The sequence below is a fragment of the Ambystoma mexicanum genome, chromosome 11, assembly GCF_040938575.1.
Source record: "Ambystoma mexicanum isolate Mex_15411 chromosome 11, UKY_AmexF1_1, whole genome shotgun sequence".
In the NCBI taxonomy this organism is placed as follows: domain Eukaryota; kingdom Metazoa; phylum Chordata; class Amphibia; order Caudata; family Ambystomatidae; genus Ambystoma; species Ambystoma mexicanum.
In genome coordinates this window covers 815,490,014-815,508,031 of record NC_090934.1, presented here as the reverse complement: position 1 = coordinate 815,508,031, position 18,018 = coordinate 815,490,014, and the positions used below count along the sequence as shown (strand labels likewise).

At 42.6% G+C, this 18,018-nt stretch overlaps 1 protein-coding gene across 8 annotated transcripts in view; it reads left to right on the top strand.

The window, feature by feature from the left end:
* PLEKHA7 (pleckstrin homology domain containing A7) overlaps positions 1-18,018 on the top strand; it is a 1,516,580-nt gene that overhangs the window by 1,233,188 nt on the left and 265,374 nt on the right. The gene's annotated exons all lie outside the window — the stretch shown is intronic.

Below are 18,018 nucleotides of genomic sequence, written 5' to 3'. Positions count from 1 at the left end.
AGACGGAGCGGTCTTTCTAAACTGTATGCAGTCTTTCTAAATCAAACTGTCACACCCCTAACAAATTACCCATCTTCCTAAAGGTATTGAAGGCAGGTCTTCCCCTAAAATGATATTTAATGGACCTTCGCGAGCAGCTGAACATCTATCTCCTACTATACAGGAAGTAAAAAAACACCTCCTCTGACCACTCTACTCATAGAGCGTTGCAATCTTTGCAAACTTTTAAAAGTGGCCACATTGTTCCCTATGGTGTTCATTCAGCCATCATCAGAAATAATTCCTTTCCATCTTTTGAAATCCAGGTCAGCCATTTGTTTATCAATTATGAGTAATGACTGGTGTTGTGCTTCCAATAATGCCTTGCTTGCATGTCCTAAAAGAAAAAAAGCCTTTGTACATGATCTCAAAATGGTCAACATGACAGCGGCTGCAGTAAGCACAAGTCTAGCATAATGCTTGTGCTTACTGCTTCCTCGGTTATGTTGAAAATTCTGGTCATTATAACTACTACATTGAAAACATTGCCTTGATATGCCAGCCAAATAATACATGTGTTGACCGCCTGAAAAAATTATTGAATTTACATCGAATGTATCTATGCAATTCTTAATTGGTGAGAAAATTAAATTTTGTGTTCTCTAGTATTGCTTTTCATAAAAGCGTGAATCAGCTTTTTTTTGTCAACCATGATCATTAAGGTTTTAAGGTGAACATCAACATATTTGTCAGAAATGTTGGCTGTGTTATAAACCCAGAGGAATCAGAGTTTGGATTGGTCGTTCAAACTTTATATAGACCTGCTATTTATTTATAGTCAACGATTTGAACCTTGTCTGGCTAGAAACTGTTATCGAGCACCAAGTGTCTGTGTGTGTGTGTGTGTGTAGAACTGTGTGCCAGTACAAAAGTGTATACAGGCGGAGGAGGTAGGGTGGCGAAGAGCAAGGTGAGGCTCAGGGGGGTTGAAACATCCCAAATTTACAAAAAAAAGCCCTCTGTCATGTCCTTTTCCCGCTGCACAAAATCAACCGAAAATAATCTTTTTTTGTATGCGACCTTCAGAAAGCAGAAAAATGACATAGAACCATCCCAAATTATGCCTTAGGAGAAGCCAAGGGCCATAAATTGGGAAAAATCAGTACGGCAAGCATTGCCACATGTACTAGTAGCATTAAAGGTTATGGACTTCTGGTGGTGAAGTAAAAAACACAGGTGTTTAATTATGAGTACAGTGCACAATATGTTAGTAAATTAAATGTTCCATTTTGTAGCATTTAAATGTACAATGTAAGCATGGATATTTGTGTTATAATCCATACTTTCTCTTCGGTTCATAATTAATTGAATTAAAAGGTGGTTAACAAACCATATAAGAGCCCCTCTGTATGGCCCTTGCTGCTGATGCCATGGGTCTGTGCACATCAAAGGTCCAGTGGAGATGGCATCAAGGCTCAGATATCTGCATATCTTTCACTCCCTATTAGGATTTTGCTGTGAGGAGAATTGGCTCTAATTGAGTGATTTAAAAGAGTACTTTTCTTGCTTATCTGGAACCCTGTTCAGTGCCTTTTGCTAAATGTGCAACTCTAGATTAGTACATAATCTAGTTGTTTATGTGGATAGTAACTGTAGTGTGAAGACCCTGGCTAGTCTGTTATCAAAGCTAATTTTTGAAGAGTAATTCTATATTACATCCCCAACAATCTCTTGCAACATATTCCCCGGAATCACTGGAGCCAATCAGTCAGTATTGGGCCCTCAGAATAACAGCCGGGATATGAAAATGTTTCACTTTGGTGCAGATGTTTTCAGTACCACAATTTAACCTGAGAAATGGCTACGCTACCACAAGCCTCCTTTGTCTTTTCAAACCCTGTAATCTGAGACGTTTTTATCATGAACAGAAATATATATATTAAACTTCACTTGGCCCTGCTTCAGAAAACATTTGCCACGTTTAGAAATGGACCAGAGTGCTTTACATATGTTAACCCGAGCATCATCTAAGCAATACAGTATATCCAACTGCCTTGTCTACAAGCAAAAGGTTCTGTTGTGTAGATGTGTTGCTGTTGGATAAACGAATCACAGTGCTGTATTCCTTGCATGCCAGACTTGGGTGTTTTCAAGGGCGTATGCGAAATTAGTACCCAGCGAGGGACAATCAGATTGTTAAAAACAATCTGATTGCTCCTCGCCAGTTCCTTATCAGCCCGACAAGGCTCTGTTCGCCACTGGGTCCTGCCGCGATGGAAAGGGAGAATGGACTACATGTAGTCCCTTCTCCTGTTCCATTGCAGCCATTTCTTTTGTTTTCTCTTTTTCAATCTTTTTAATGGTTGCCATGGAAATGGAGGAGGGACTTTGTTTCCAGTTCCATGGTGGGCTCATTTTTTTGTTAAGTTGCGAAATGCGGGAACATCTCGCAACCAAATAAAAACACACTGTTAGTACCCCGGTCTAATGGGCTGGGTTACTAAAAGCAATAAGCTCCTCACTGGGGGGGGGCATTACCCTCTGGTAATGCCCTGGGGTTCTTCATTAACTATGGGCCTGGGGCATTACTTGATGTACTTGATGTAGTAATGTCCCCTGTCTCAGGGTTTATTGCTTAAATACTGACTCCCTGGAGGATGGTAAACATTTCTCCAGACTGCACCCCGTCAAACAGAAGTTAAATCACTGCTAAAAGGAGAGGTCAGATGAAAAGGTGAGGGGAGTTCAGCATGGCTCTTCCAGGCTGTAAGAAAAGGAAGGATGCTATGGTTGGTAAGAGCCAACCCTGCCTTTAGGCCCCATATTTCCATGTTCCCTTGTCCTACCTTAGAGAGGATGATGGGAGTTGGGAACTGTGACAGGTGTATTTTAGATGTGTGTTTCTTTGAATCTGTCTCTAAGTGCCTCACTGAGGCATTGTGTGTGTTTTCATCTCTGATGTATCGCTCTCTGTTGTGTCTATGTGACTATGACTGTGAAAGTTAAATGTCTTTCTATGGTTATCTCTGGCATCCATATGTATGATTGTCTCACTGTGGCTGTCACTGGCAGTCTCTCTGCATCTCTTCCCTTCTTTGGTTGATGCTGATTTTGCATGCATGTGGCTGTCTCTCGGCAAAAGAATGGTGAGCATGTATAGTCCACTGTTTCTGTGACAAACATGACTATTTCAAGGCAACTCTACCTTCTAATGCACACTGATGATTGTATGGCCAGGAGATAGGAACCTACAACATTGGTAATGCAGTACTGGTCCTGAAAATAAAATGTGCTTTAAATGATCTGATACTCTAATAATGCCATGATAGCACAGCTACGCTCCAAAAGATAGCTGGCAAAGAGTGGTTCAGCTGTAATCAGAAAGTCTTAAAGATCTAAATATCTGAATAGTTTCCTTGTACCTTATACAACGTGTAAACTGTGTGACAGGCATGGTATCAAGGGATGACACAGAAAAGTAAAACAAAGTTTGAAAACCTTTATGGTCAGGATGGTATAACACCTAACTTGCCCTAACTCTAAGGTGGGAATGTTACACACCGGAAAGCAAACTAAGGGAAAGTAAGTCTGTCAGTTCAAAAATAATATACTGTCTGTGTGAACACCTATGCTTGCCCTCAATTCTATAGGAACACAGGGTGTATGGGGTTTGGCCAACACAATAGTGTTCAAAGCAAAGTTACTGTGACAATGAAGCTCCTCTGTAGCTCCCTTCCCCTAGTCCAAGGCACTCAGGATCAAAATGTTTCCACTGGTTTCTCGATATTCACTAGGCAAAACGTTCACAGTACCTTTTCGCCTTGTAAATTTGTTCGGCCTCTCTGGGTTCCCTTTCCTTTAACCCAAAAACCCTCTGGTTCACTCTTACTGAATGGGTCTCTCAGGCTTCCCTCATCCAGGGTCTCACCCCTTCTGATTTCACAGTGATTTCTTTAACACAAAAGTTCAGTTCTGTAAAACATGTCAATTAATCTTGTTTTCTTTCGGGGTTCCCTTCCCCATTCTCAACCAAGTTCCTTTTACCTTTCAGTGGCGCTCCCCTGGTCGTGGTGCAGTTGTCAGACCGCACAGTCCACCCATTGCAGGTTGCGCAACCAGGTGCCTTAAACCTTAAAGAGATCTTCTTTTCCTTGTAGTGGGATCTCTGCATCTCACCTGGATCACTCTCCCGCCTGTGGCCACCCCAATGCTTTTCATATACTCTTTTCCTTAATTAGTCTCTTTTCCATAGACTTTGGGGACTATGCTCCCACTTCATTTTCATCTGTAGCTCCCCTACTTGAGGATTTATTTATTACATATATGAAACTCACAGCGTTGTTACAGTAGAGTTGAAGACAATACCTAGGTAATTAAGAGGCATAGGAAATATTACTCGTATTTGTCAAATAACCAAGTCTTGACACGTTTTTTAAAGGTAGCGAAAGATTGCTCATATCTGTTAGATGGTGGGAGGGAGTTTGAAAAGGCCAGTGCATGTCTATAATATGATCTCTATTTTGCTCACACTTCAGGTAATTCACACAGCTCCCCTAGATGCAGGAGCTTCTTTCGTCCATACAGTGTCCTTCGGCAATGTGTAATCATGCACAAGATCACTCTCCGACTATATATATCTGCATTGTTCTCTTTACTGTTTGTCAGTTTCGCCCGATGCGTCTTCCGTTTTACGTGTCTGGGCTACTACTTTGTATCTCATTCAGTTTTCAAGCACACACTGGCCCTGGGCTCCGATCGACTCACCGGTTGTGCTTTTCCAGTTCTTCCGACAGTGTCTTTGTCATCTGAGGTCAGGGTCTCACCACCTGCCCTCAGACTCTTGAGGGCTCCTGTCCTGGACCAGGGGAACAAGCATTTGCCACAGCAAACTTCAAAGGGGATCAGCACCTTTCCTGGCTACCTTCCATGGACCTTTTTAACCTGCTGGAGATACGGTACTCTAGCTGCACTAGTCCAGAATATTTCTTCATCCAGACCCTCACCGTCTTGGCATTTCAACTTCTCCCATCTGGTCTTGGCCAGCCACGGCTCCTCAGGTCTGCTCGCAACTCGCTCTTTGCTGAAAAAAATGTGTCCTTTTTATACTCTCCTGAGTGCTTAACAGGCTGCAGGTGGGTCTGCTTGTTTTCCATTCTCTGACCTCGCTTGGCCTTGTTACTGGGACATGTCCATTAGGTTTGTGAGTATGCTTGTGTTCGCATCTTCTTCATCCCAGCACCATAGTGGTGTTTCATATAGGAAGTCTGCATTCCTCCTGACTCCCTCTTCTTTGTCACAGTACTTTAGTGATGTTTGGGGAAGTGAAGATTGTATGCTTTAGTAAAATCTTTACAGGATGAGGGGGAGCTGGATAGGGTACTATCAGAAAAAGGGGAATATCGTGTCTCAGTTCTAGGGGTGTCCTTATGACAGAAAGGTGGTATTACTGTTAGTTTTCTCTTTCCCTTCTCAAGGTTAGAATAATGTTCAAGATGGTCAGGGAGTGATGTGTCAAACCTTCTTCTTTCCCTATTACTATGCTGATAATAAGAGATTGGTGGTTCTGGTTCTTTCATTCTGGTATCCTCAAAAAATGACGGTAGCAGGGAAGGAAAAGATTGGGTCTCATAATAGTTTATAAGTTCAGAGGAATGGAAGGATAAGTTAATGTCATAATTTTAAAAAGGGGCTTCGCCAGCATGGGGTTCTATGTTCCCTTACTTTCTTCAAAGGATGAGTGTTGGATGGAAAGTCCTGGGGTAGGGCAGGACATGCGTGACAGTATCCTATGACAGTAGAGGGAGGGTAGGATAGATCGGGTTAAAACGGGGAGGATACCATGTCTCGCCTTTGGGCATTCCCTCCCCGATCCTCAAGGGCCCTCTACCCCTGTGATCCTCCCTCACTTGTCCACCCACAGGGTTGGGATTCAAAAGCGATGGCCTTCCCCTGGCCCCCTGTGTAGAAGATCCCCTGGGAGTAGGCAGGGAAAGACCCTTAGGTTTTTCACAATACACAGACCGTACAAAATGACCACACAATGTGGGAAACCAAAGCAAGCTTCTATCAGTGTGGGTTCTCTCTAGGTTTCTGCTACATATTCTGATTTGAGTGGCATACTTGCCATATACAGATAGGCGGGAGACGGTGATCAATCGCCCTGACCTGACATGCCTGACTGAGATCGTCCTGACCCACCAATGGCCCCAACCATTTACAGTACTCCTTTTTGATGGAAGGCGAAAGTTAGTTACGGGGTTTTGTGAAGTTTGTGTAGGAGTAGCGTTGTGCTCTTCTGCCATAACTGACTGAATGTCTTTAGTATTGTAGAGCAGTCTTGTGGGAAAATGATTTTTCATAGTTTGTATCTTATACCATTCATTCATCCAAAGACTTACCCTTTTCTAAGCACAAAACCAATAGGTTTTTAAATATGCTTGCTTGAAAGGAAAGCAATGTGCCCTCCTTCTCAGAGTTTTACCCAATGCCACGGATGGCAGTACAAACTCCCAGACTCTGAAGGATGGTCAAGCGTCTTTATTTAACAAATAGAGAGTTGTATGGGTTTTATTTGGGTTAGGATTCAAGCAGGATTCACTAATGGGCCTCCCTCCACAACCTCCCATGGGCTCCCGCCACATTAACCCAGGGGTTCCTAAACCACAGGTTTTCCAACTAGCGATTGGTAACACCTACGATCTAAAGCTAGTAAAGCTAGCTATAGTTATGAGGCCTGGGCCTTTAGGCCCTTCTGTTTAGTTCCTCTGGGGTTCTTTCAAGGGTTCCCTAACCTCCCACTCCCCAGGTTTTGTCAACAAGAATGATGTGGTTTTTTATTGTGCCGATATCAGAAACCCTGTTCCATTCTATCCCGCAGTTGCTCACTTTCTCTCATTTTCCTGATCTTGCTACTCTCTGTATTCCACTCTATACTTTTCTAATCCTTGTCTTCCATACTCTCCTGTACCTCCGATGTTGGCATTCTCTACCCACTAACCCTTCTCCTCTCCTTAGCTCTACATCTCTCCTGACTCCTCATCTCCCAACTGAACACCTACTCCTCACCCTTCTCACTAAATTCACTCTAACACTCACTCACAACGTCAAACTTACAAATGGTCCCACTCTCTCTCAAAACTAACACCACACCTGCCCTCTGCCACCAACTCCTCAGAACTATTCTCCACTGTCCTTCCTCCGCCTGGTTTCTCGGTCCACTTTCACTCCTTCTGTGAAGGCATCATGAAGAAGGACACAGACAACCAATTCCAACTTCAAACAATCAGTTTTTATTAACTTAAATGTCAGTATGGTAAAAGGCCTCACTTGCCCTATACTAAGGTGAGATTTCCCTACCTAACTAAAACTAAGGGGAGTCTCGGTCAAAGAGTTCAACTTGGGAATCTGTGTCCAAAACCAGTTTTCAACACAAAGTCCTGAGCTTCTTCCAGCATGCAGCTTCCCTTCAGGTCCCTTCCCCAACTATAAAACAGTTCAACAAAGTAAAGTCTCAAAATCCCCTTATTTAGATTTAGAATGCAAAAAGTCTCTTCTGGTCTCGGGATTTCCTTCCCCAAGTTCCAAATCGTACACATTGACCTTGAAATGAAAGACTTCCAGTCAGGACTCAGGGTTTCCTTCCCCAAGTTATATCATTGGAAAATAAACACAGAATGTCTTTATCTTCCGCAGTTTGGTTAATATTATTTTTAAATGCACAGTTCAGATAAGTTTGTAGTTTTCCCACAGGTTGCAAATGTTACTATGTAGCCGGCTGCAATGTCCTTTGTCTGCCTGTTATCACCTTTTGATTTTCAAAGCTTTGGTTCTGTTTTAACAGCAAAGTCTTATTTCAATTCGGTTTTCAATAATTAAACCTTTGGCTTAGGGTTTGTTTTCCCTTCATATGGAGTTCAATAGTTGGTTTCACTTTAAATGCATAATACAATGTGCAAAGACCTTCGAGAACGTGACCACTCCAATGCAAAATAATCCCTTTTGTTTGATGGTAGACAATATAACTGCTTGTTTTGCTTTAATTGGATAGTCCGGTATTCAGAGACTTTTGAGAACGTGTTGCTTGCCACACTCGACCACTCAGATGCAAAGTATTCCCCTTGCTTGTATACTTAACAAGTATACATGTTGGTTCCACTTTAATTGAGTCGTTTCATTGTTCGGAGCCCTTTCGAAAAAGTTCTTCTTGCCATACGCGACCACTCCGATACAATGTATTTTTTTAAAATGCTTAAGTTCACACACGCGCACCGGGTTTCCCAAGCCCCAGCAACTCACTGGTGGCTTAGGATGTTGGGTTGTAGCGCGGATCACACAGCCTTCTTTCTCTAGTGCCGGGGCTCCAGTTTCTGCCCCTCAAACACTCCTGGGGTGGTCCTCCACCACAGGGGAACAAGCACTTTAAATAGAAACGAACAAGCCAGCCTTCCTGCATGACTCCCTTCACCTTTCCTGGTCTGCTCCAGGGAGTCTTCCTCCCACTCCATGCTGAACTGTCCTCTGTTGCATGCACCGGCCTCCTGGTGCTTCTCCTGTCGACTCCCTCTGCCACTGGTTTGGGAACCATTTATGCACCTGCAGCCCCTTGACCGACTACAAGTGTGAATGATTATTCAGTCCTGCCTGACTCTCATTAAGAGGACATGCCTGACCTTTACTACTTATAGCAGGCGTCTTCCTCTTCCCAGTACTACAGTGTTAAAAGAGCATAGTCTTCATTGCTCTTAGTTGTCTCTTCTTTGTCCGAGTACTGTCAAGTGTGAATTGTGGAGAATGAGGGGAACTGGCTTGCAATTGCCCATAAAGGTCAGAGAGGGGTTGGGTTGGTTGTCACTATGGAAAGGGGAATAGCATGTCTCTCCCAGGGGCACACTACTCCCAGTGTCCAAGGATCCCCCACCCAGGTTATCTTCCCTCTTTTCTCTGCCCCCAGGGTCGGGATACAATAGTGATGGCCTTTCCCTGGCCACCTGTTCAGAAGATCCAAGGGGTCTCGGGGTGAGAACACCCTCAGGTTTCTCACACTTCCGACCCCACCCACACAACCAACGCTCTCACATTAATTCCTTTCCCTTTTATACTGCTCTCTTCCTAGTTCTACCACTCCCCCATTCCATTGGTTTCAGCTCACTCTACAGGCCAATTTGTGGCTATGCTTTCCCCAGTGGCCAGGACACACAAGTGGTGTAACAGAAGGTGGTACCAGTATTTCCATTGCAGGGGCATGACGGGTTTCAGGCATTAGGGTTCCCCAACTCCCATTCCCAACCTCTAGGACAGGGTTGGCTCTGGCTTATGGTCTGGTAGAGCACCTGCCTCAGGTTGAGCAGGGCACCTGCTCCCCTTTACATGATCCAGTCCTGTGCGCTGTTGAACAACTCAGCTGTTCCACCCTTCTGACAAAATAAATGTATTGCATTCTAAAAAAGTGGACTGTCCCTCCATAAAAATGTTTTGAAAAGCCAGGTTTCTTCCATACGCATGGTCTGTTGTGAAGCAAGGCCATTCTAGATGGCCACTCGGTCGCCAATAGTATTGGGAATATTTGGACACTAAGGTCCCCACATTGGCCACAGACACAGCAAAACTGACTCCTTTAGAAGTAAGGGGGATGACCACCAATTTGACAATTTACCTGAGGCTTCATAAATTCTTGTGCCAGCCATTATAATACAAAAAGGTCCTTCAGGATCTACATAGCTTGTTTGTGGGCTACTGTGCAGCATACTCTTTATCACCATCTCCCTCAGTCATTGAGTTATGAAGTATTTTTAAGGTGGTACTTGTGATTTTGGTCTGAGACACTTTTTGTTCATTTACATTCCCAGGTCTGCCAAGACCCAGAGGAAAATAACACTACATCATGTAGCTGTCTCTTCCCCTACCTGTAAGGAAAATAACTAGAATTGCTGCCATATGGCAAGAACATATAGTGTTAAATAAAGGGGAGGAAGCCTGAATGGGAAATCCCTCTGCGATGTTGGTTTGTCAGGATCAAATTAAAGATGGTCACTGAAAATGAAATTCAGACTGCAGGACGACGTAAAGGCTCCAAAGAAGATCCAGTTATCAGCATGTGTAGTAGTAGCCTAGAGAGGGAACCAGTCAAGAGCATAGCTGTTGCAAATGTGAAAAGGATTTCATAGGATCCAAACAGCATCAGGCAATATACAAGACTGGTGTGCTCAGTGAAACCCCTGGCCTCAGGACCTGGTGTCTTGAAGGGTACCCTACAGGAATTCCCATTCACAAGTTTGTGGGAATAGGTCTTGCCAAGGAAACTATCAAAATGCTGAAAAACAATGTATTTGTATATTTGTATTTATTTATTTATAAAGCGCAGCCAGGCCCAGGGGCATACGGGCGCATAAGTTAGATCTGGTTACAGTTGCAATTGAAAGCAGTCAATAAGGGTTACGTTACATTTCAGTTACAGGTGGGTACAAACTTAGTCATGCAAATGCATATATGCATAGTCTAGTATAAGTACATTAATTACAAAAGTGTGCCAGTGACAGTCGATCATGCTGGGATCAGGCGGTTAGGGTGTCATAGAGTCCATGTTGTGAAGCCAACACTTCGTGTTATGTTTAAATAGGTTAAATGAAGGTTCTGCTCGCGAAAGCGCACGTATTGTGTTCCATAATTTAGAGGCTTGTACAGGGAAGCTAGCACCACCCGAGTTATGAAGTTTAAATCTCGGTATGGACATAGTGTTAGCTTGTGCTGCTCTAAGTGGTCTTGAAGAAGTGTGAGGTGTAAGTTGGTTGGTGAGGTAGGCTGGTGCAAGGTTGGCCCTGGCTTTATGTGTAAGGGCCAGAGTTTTAAGGGATATTCTGTGCTTGACTGGAAGCCAACGTAGTTTGCGTCTGGTCTCCGAGATGTGCATCTTTTTGGGGATTTTGAGGGCAGCTCTGATGGCATTATTTTGAATTACTTGCAGTTTGTTGATATTTTTGTAGCTAGTGCCTAAGTAAAGGGCATTACAATAGTCTATCTTGGATAGGACTAATGCTCTAGCAAGAGTAATGCAATTGGGTGAGGAGATGAACGGCCTACATGCAGTGATCAGCTTGCAGGTGTAAGCGGCTGATGATGCTACTGCATTAGTTTGTTTGGAGAAGGATAAGGTGGCATCGATGTAAACCCCAAGGGTTTTGGTGTTATTTGACACGGGGATGAGATTGCCATCTATGGTGAAGGATTTAAATGCGGGATTGAGATTTTTGAGTTTGGCGTGAGTGCCAAGGATGATCAACTCGGTTTTTTCGTCATTGAGACAGAGTCCATGATGTGCCATCCATGCTTGAATTACTGAGTAGATTTCATTAAGGGTTTTGCTGTCTGTTTCATAGTTCCCCGAGATAGGAATGAGTATCTGGGTGTCGTCCGCGTAATTGGTATACGTGACACCCAGATAGTCAAGGATATCAAAGAGGGGCTTTGTGAATATATTATAGAGTGTCGGGGACACGCAGGAGCCTTGCGGGACTCCACAGGGTACTGGTGAAGGTTCAGCAGAATCAGTGGGAGAGAAGACCCTCATGGTTCTGTTCGCCAAGAAGGAACTGATCCAGGCTGTGGCTGCGTCTGAGAAGTGTGCTGCAGTTTTCAAGTGGTGACAGAGTGTTTGATGGTTGACCAGGTCAAAAGCTGCTGTCAGATCAAGCAATAAGAGGAGTGCAAGTTTACCATTGTCTTTTAGGATTTGGATCTGGGTAGTGAGATCTATTAATGCAGTTTCCGTACCGTGTCTCGGTCGGAAACCTGACTGCCTAAGTCCTAGGAGATTGTTTGATTCTAAGTAGGCCTGTATTTGTAAATAGGCTGCTCTATCCAGTATTTTTAATAAGAAAGGTACAGTTGTTATCGGTCTATAGTTAGACGGGTTGGCTGGATCAAGAGTAGGTTTTTTAAGGAGTGGGATGACCCACGCATCTTTTAGGTTATCAGGCACTACTCCAGTTTTGAAGGAGGCATTGATGAGGTTGGTTATGAATGGTGCCAGGTCGTGCGCAGCAGCTTTGATGATCGGGGCAGGGCAGGCATCACCTTGGCAATTTGAAGGTTTAAGTTTCCTGATGATGTTTTCTACTTCCCAAATTGAGAGGGGTGAGAAGCTGAAAGGTTTACAAGTTGACTTAAAGGTAGGTGATTTGTTAGGTAATTGTTTGTAGTCCGGGTCAGCAAGTAGCAGGGATTTTTTTGCGTTGATTTTAGATTGTAGGCGCGTTATTTTATCTAATAAGGCCTTCTGAATATTACTACACCATAGTGCATCTGTAACACACTTGTCTATGGGGGCAATGGGGGATTCTAGTTCTTTCAAAATCTTAGAGTTCCTTTGTGTTGGATTCCGCTTGTGTAATCCTTTTGTTATATGTGTCCTTTTTAGCAATAAAGATGGCTTCTTTGTAACTAGAGGAGGCTAGGGTTAGCTCAGTCTTATTGGATGCTGTGGGATGTTTTTTCCAATGTGACTCTGCGGTTCTCTTAGCTTTGCGTAATTCTCTTAGCTGCAGCGTGAACCAAGTGTTAAGGTGACGCTGTGGTTTGGGTTTCCGCAATTTTAGGGGGGCAATGGTGTTCAGTGCTTTAAGTATAGCCTGGTTGTAGATATCCACTGAGACTGTGGGGTCAGCCTCTGAGTCGGTATTGTTCAGGATGGGGAGTAGTATGGGTAAGAGTTTGTCAGGTGTAATATCTTTCTTATTTCTCGTGCTGGTAGCTGGGGCGATGATAGGTGCCACGTGAGGTGTATTGGCTTTGATAGAGAAGGTTATTATGTGATGATCCGACCAAATGCATGGGTCATTGGATAGAAGGTCAATAGAGCAATTGAGGTGAGTGATCCAGTCCAGTGTTCTGCCTTTGATATGAGTGGGCTTGTGAATAATGTGCGTGTGACCCAAATCCGATAAGGTGTTAGCTAGGTCATGGGCGTTAGTGTTCTTAGGGTCGTTAAAACCAAGATTAAAGTCCCCAAGTAAGATCGTTTGAGAGCTGGGTTTGGTATCTGTGGTTATGAGTGATGCAATGTCCTCTATAAAGGAGGAGATGGGACCTGGTGGTCGGTAAATAAGGTGCAAAGATGCCGTGTGGTTAGGTGATAGAGGTAGCTTAATAGACAAGGATTCAGCAGAGGGGATTTGAGCGTCCTGGATGACTTTGATGTCGAATGTATTTCTGCAGTTCACTGCTTTCAGTATTGCAGGATATGAACTTTAAAAAGAAGAGGCAAAACTGTAATGACAGTGTTGACACTGGCATTGCAATGTTCTAGGGCAATGTATAAAACATGACACTGGGTTTAACTGGAGTGACTCTGGCATGGTGTTGATGAAACTAGCATGACAGTGTTCTTACCTGGTACGCCTCTTTCATGGCATTGTACACATCAGTATTACAATATTGTGATAGCAATGTAGAAACCTGCAAGGCAATTTTCTTATCTGTGCAACACTAGATTGCCCCCTGTGATGAATTTAGGGAATTTGTCCCTTCTACCCAAGGGGGAGGACCCCACCCCTCACTGTGAGGCTAGGGAGGTGAGCTTGCTCTACAACACCCACCCTAGGGATTGTGGCAAGTGGGACCTCACCGGGAGAGACCCGCCCCTCAGGGACAAGGTCTCCTGTTCCTGTGAGGAACTCCTTGATGACCTTAAAGTGATGGCCTATATGGATTTGTCGAACATAACAGAACATTATCAATTCCATAAAGATTAAGTGAATTTATGCTATCCACAACTGGAAACTAAGACCTAGCTCTTAAAATCAGTCCTCTAATGGACTGTGCCGAGGATGCTGAAAGGGATAATATGACAAGAGAGCGTGAGAGATGGCGAGAGAGGGTGAGATGCCGAGAAAATCCAGAAAGCCGAGAGAACCACGGGATGCCCCCTGTGCATAACAGAGCTGAAGGAGGCTGAGCTCTCGCAGAACGCAGCGGCTGCTTAAAGTCAAGCTCCGACGCAAAGCCAAAGAGAAAAACAATACAATTGAATATAGGGTTCAGTGGTGATGTGACCACACAGCAATGGTAGTGGGCAGTCAGTCTGCAGAGCAGTGCCAATACCACTGACGAGAGAAACACACTCCCAGAACAAGATACAGCGAAGGTTTGATTTGGAAGAGGAGAACAAAACGCGTGTGAAACAGAGGTTGCAGCAAGTGAGCCGCAGAGCCAAGAAGAAGTCAAAAGAGAGATATTTGGGAAACGCACACCCAGCAGACAAGGAAGTCAAAGTACATACATGAAACAGCACTCTGGGAAGAGAGGCTAGAACCTGACAAGAGAAGGAATGTATACAAAAGTGAGATTGTTTGCATTAAATGGGAGAGACAAAGTATCAGTCCCCTACAAAAGTTACAGAAATTAATCCAGAAGATAACGGGAGACTATTTGCGTGTGGTCTATTGAGTGGAACGAAAGAACATAGACAACTCTGTAATTAAACACAGCAATCGGGGCAAGGGAGTCATTCTCCTGTCCTCATTTACATTAGTGGTAGTGTCAGTTAGGTTACATTTTGGACAGACTTGTTTTTGGACATTCATCCTGACTGCCAAGCACCTTAGTAAAATAGGTAGGGAACGCCCCACAGATATTGGTAGTAAGGCCATATATTACTTTAGAAAGAATATCATGCTTAAAATGTCTTCACAGCCTCTGTGTCCGTCTTCTGACCCTCCACACCCTCTTATAGCTGGCACAACAATGACAATTTGTGGTTTATGAGGACGGTTTGTGCAATGTTGAAATTGGTATGTGAATGTTTTGTTGGCGGACTGGCCCATTATCCAATATTACCATATGTGGAGGTTCTGTGCTCCAATTGAATATTATGCCTGGATTACCGACAAGCATACAGGTGTAAACCATCAGGGAGAAAAAATACCAACACTACACAGTTCAAAAAGATACCAAGTACTCAACCACAACAAACAACACCATCATCTTCAGAAACGGATTCGATAAGTGATTTAGACCAAGAAATAATAGAACAGAGCACAGCAGGATCCCAAGATCAAGCTGCAATATCCACCCCACAAACCTCTTCAACTTTTTTAGAAGAGTTCAAATAAAAAAAAAAAATCAAAAGTTTGGACAAAACCAAAAGTGGGGCTATACCTCGATACACATTCAAAACAAAGGAGGACCAGCAGGGGGAAAAGGGGACAAGGCAACAAGCAAAGAAGATTAAAGCAACAAAAACAACGGTATACAAACAATATCAAAGAATCAGCAGCAAGTGAAGAGAACTTAGTAGTCAATCTAACTAAACAGGAGCTGCCCAAACACCTAATTATAGCAATCAATAAAGGGCTAACATTTTGCCCAACAAATACCTACGACTATTTTGAGACAATCATTGACCTATACCATTTCTGCAGAAAATGTAAACTTAAATATTTTGTCAATGCTCCAACACAACGAAAACCTATTAATCAAGATATAAGCTCTGAACTATCAACAACACACGTAGAAAATACCATTGATCTATTGAACTTGGAAACAGAAGAGATCCACACCATGGAATCTTTCACACAAGAATTAGGCATTACATTGGGACTCTCACAGGAAAGCAAGCTCAACCCAAGATCACGTTTTGTTCCAATATTGGGAACTGATAATATAATTGATCTGTTCTTCAAGGCGAGCCAACAGGAGCCAAGACAACTTTACCTCAAAGGAATTACACCTAAAATCAAACACAACCTAAGCCAAGCTCAACAACAAGCCTTAAAGCAACTTAAAGACAACCATGGAATTTTTGAAAAGATGATAGAGAAAGGAGGTAATATTGTCCTGCTCAAAACAGAAGACTATGTAAAAATAGCCATGGACCAACTGAACTATCAAGAATGCTACCAAAAACTCACTTCAAACACAATCCCTGAATTGCAGCAGGATTGGCACCTCATGAGTTCATATTGGAAAGACCAAGGTCTTTTTTACAGAAGAAGAATACCTATACATGAGTGTGTCACACCAAATACTACCAACTATATACTTTGTACCCGAAATCCACAAACCTTTCTCAAATCTACCACAATGCCGACCAATAATAAACATCATCGGTTCACTAATGGAGAGAATCTCGGAATACATAGACCATCATTTACAACCGCTTGCAGCAGGACTCACCTCCTACATAAAGATACCACAGATACCATCCAACAACTAGAAACCATCCACTGGCAAACAAACTACTGGTTTGTGACCCTATATTTCACAGCACTGTACACCAGTATAATACATGACAAAGGAATTCATACTACTAACCATTTTTTGAAAACAGGTTCCATATCTTTTCAGGACCAGAACCAAATGATCTTGGAGATGCTAAATTTCACCCTCACAAACATCTTTTGTTTTGGAGATCTACTGTTCAAACAAATTCAAGGGACAGCGATGGGAGCAAAATTTGCACCAACTATGCCAATCTCTGTATGGGACATTTTGAGACACAATACGCATGGCAACATCCAGATTTCACAACACACAACAGGATCGCCTTCTGGGGCAGATACATCAATGACATCATTATTATATGGAACAGCACAGAAAAGCAACTTTTGGACTACTACGAATATTTGAACAACACCTACAATTTGAAACTAACCATCAACTACAATCAACAAGCCATAGATTTTTTGGACCTGCATCTCTACATCAAAAACCATATCATGCACACCACTTTATATAACAAACCAACAGCCATCAACAGTATCCTACGTGCCTCAAGTAACCATCCATACCACACCATACAGAACATATCCTACAGAGAATTATTGCACACAAAAAGGAACTGTACTACACAAGAAGAATTCAGCAAACATGGCACCAATGCAATAGCAAAATTTGAACGGAGAGGATACGGCCTGCAACATCTACGCAGATCACTTCACAAAACTAATGGATGACCTAGATCGGATCTCCTTCACAATAAGACAAAACAACAAATATTGCCACAATCCACTAAAATAAGATTCATTACAATTTATAGCACAAATAACTCAACAACTAAGCAAATTTTACGGAAAAACTGGAATATATTACGCGCAGATACAGACATGCACTCAATTCTAGAGAACCAGCCAAACACCACCTTCCAGAAGTGCAAGCATCTAAAACAAATACTAAGTCCATCATTTTTTGATAAGTCAATTTGAAAAATTTAAGAATTCTGAAAATCAGGATCCAAAACTATGGCTTCAACCACTGAGCACAGGAAACTATTGGTGTGGACAGTGCCAGATCTGCAGATATATGATCAATGCAAAACAAGACATCACAAAACCTAACGGAACTAAGACAACCATCAAACACCACATCAATTGTAACAGTACATTTGTTGTCTATGGCATAGAATGTGTATGTCATAAAATGTATATAGGCAGCACGATAAGAAAACAAAAAATAAAGATTGGAGAATATTTACGAGCGATTATCAACGAAGACACAAGGTCGCCTCTAGCAACACATTTTGAGGAACGGCACCAACAATCAGACGTTCCAAAACCTAGGTGTTTTGGAATTTAAAAAATACTGATCCGTCTAAAAGGAGGCAAGGGAGATACATCTCCGCAGAAGAGAAGCATTCTGGATATGCAGTATGGACACAAGCCACACTGGTCTGAACGTTGATCAAGAGATGCACCATTTTCTATAAACTCATAGAGTAAATCTTTGTAAAATGTTGTATGTCCCTATATATGGATATCTATGACTATTGTACATTGAACCATATTGGAATGTGGTGTAACCATACAAATCCAATCACCAGCCTGTTATCATCCATAACACAGAGCAATAACACAAGGGTACAACCAAACAATAATTAGGTTTAAAAAATATATATCCTCTTTTTTGTTTGAATTTGAACGATTACATTTCTTAAATACCAGTAAGCAAGAAAGCGGACAGTTACACAAGGTCAACCAATTATATGGTACAAAAAAGGGTCTATTTTACTCAAATATACATAAGATCGCAATTTTAGATTGCAGAGTATAC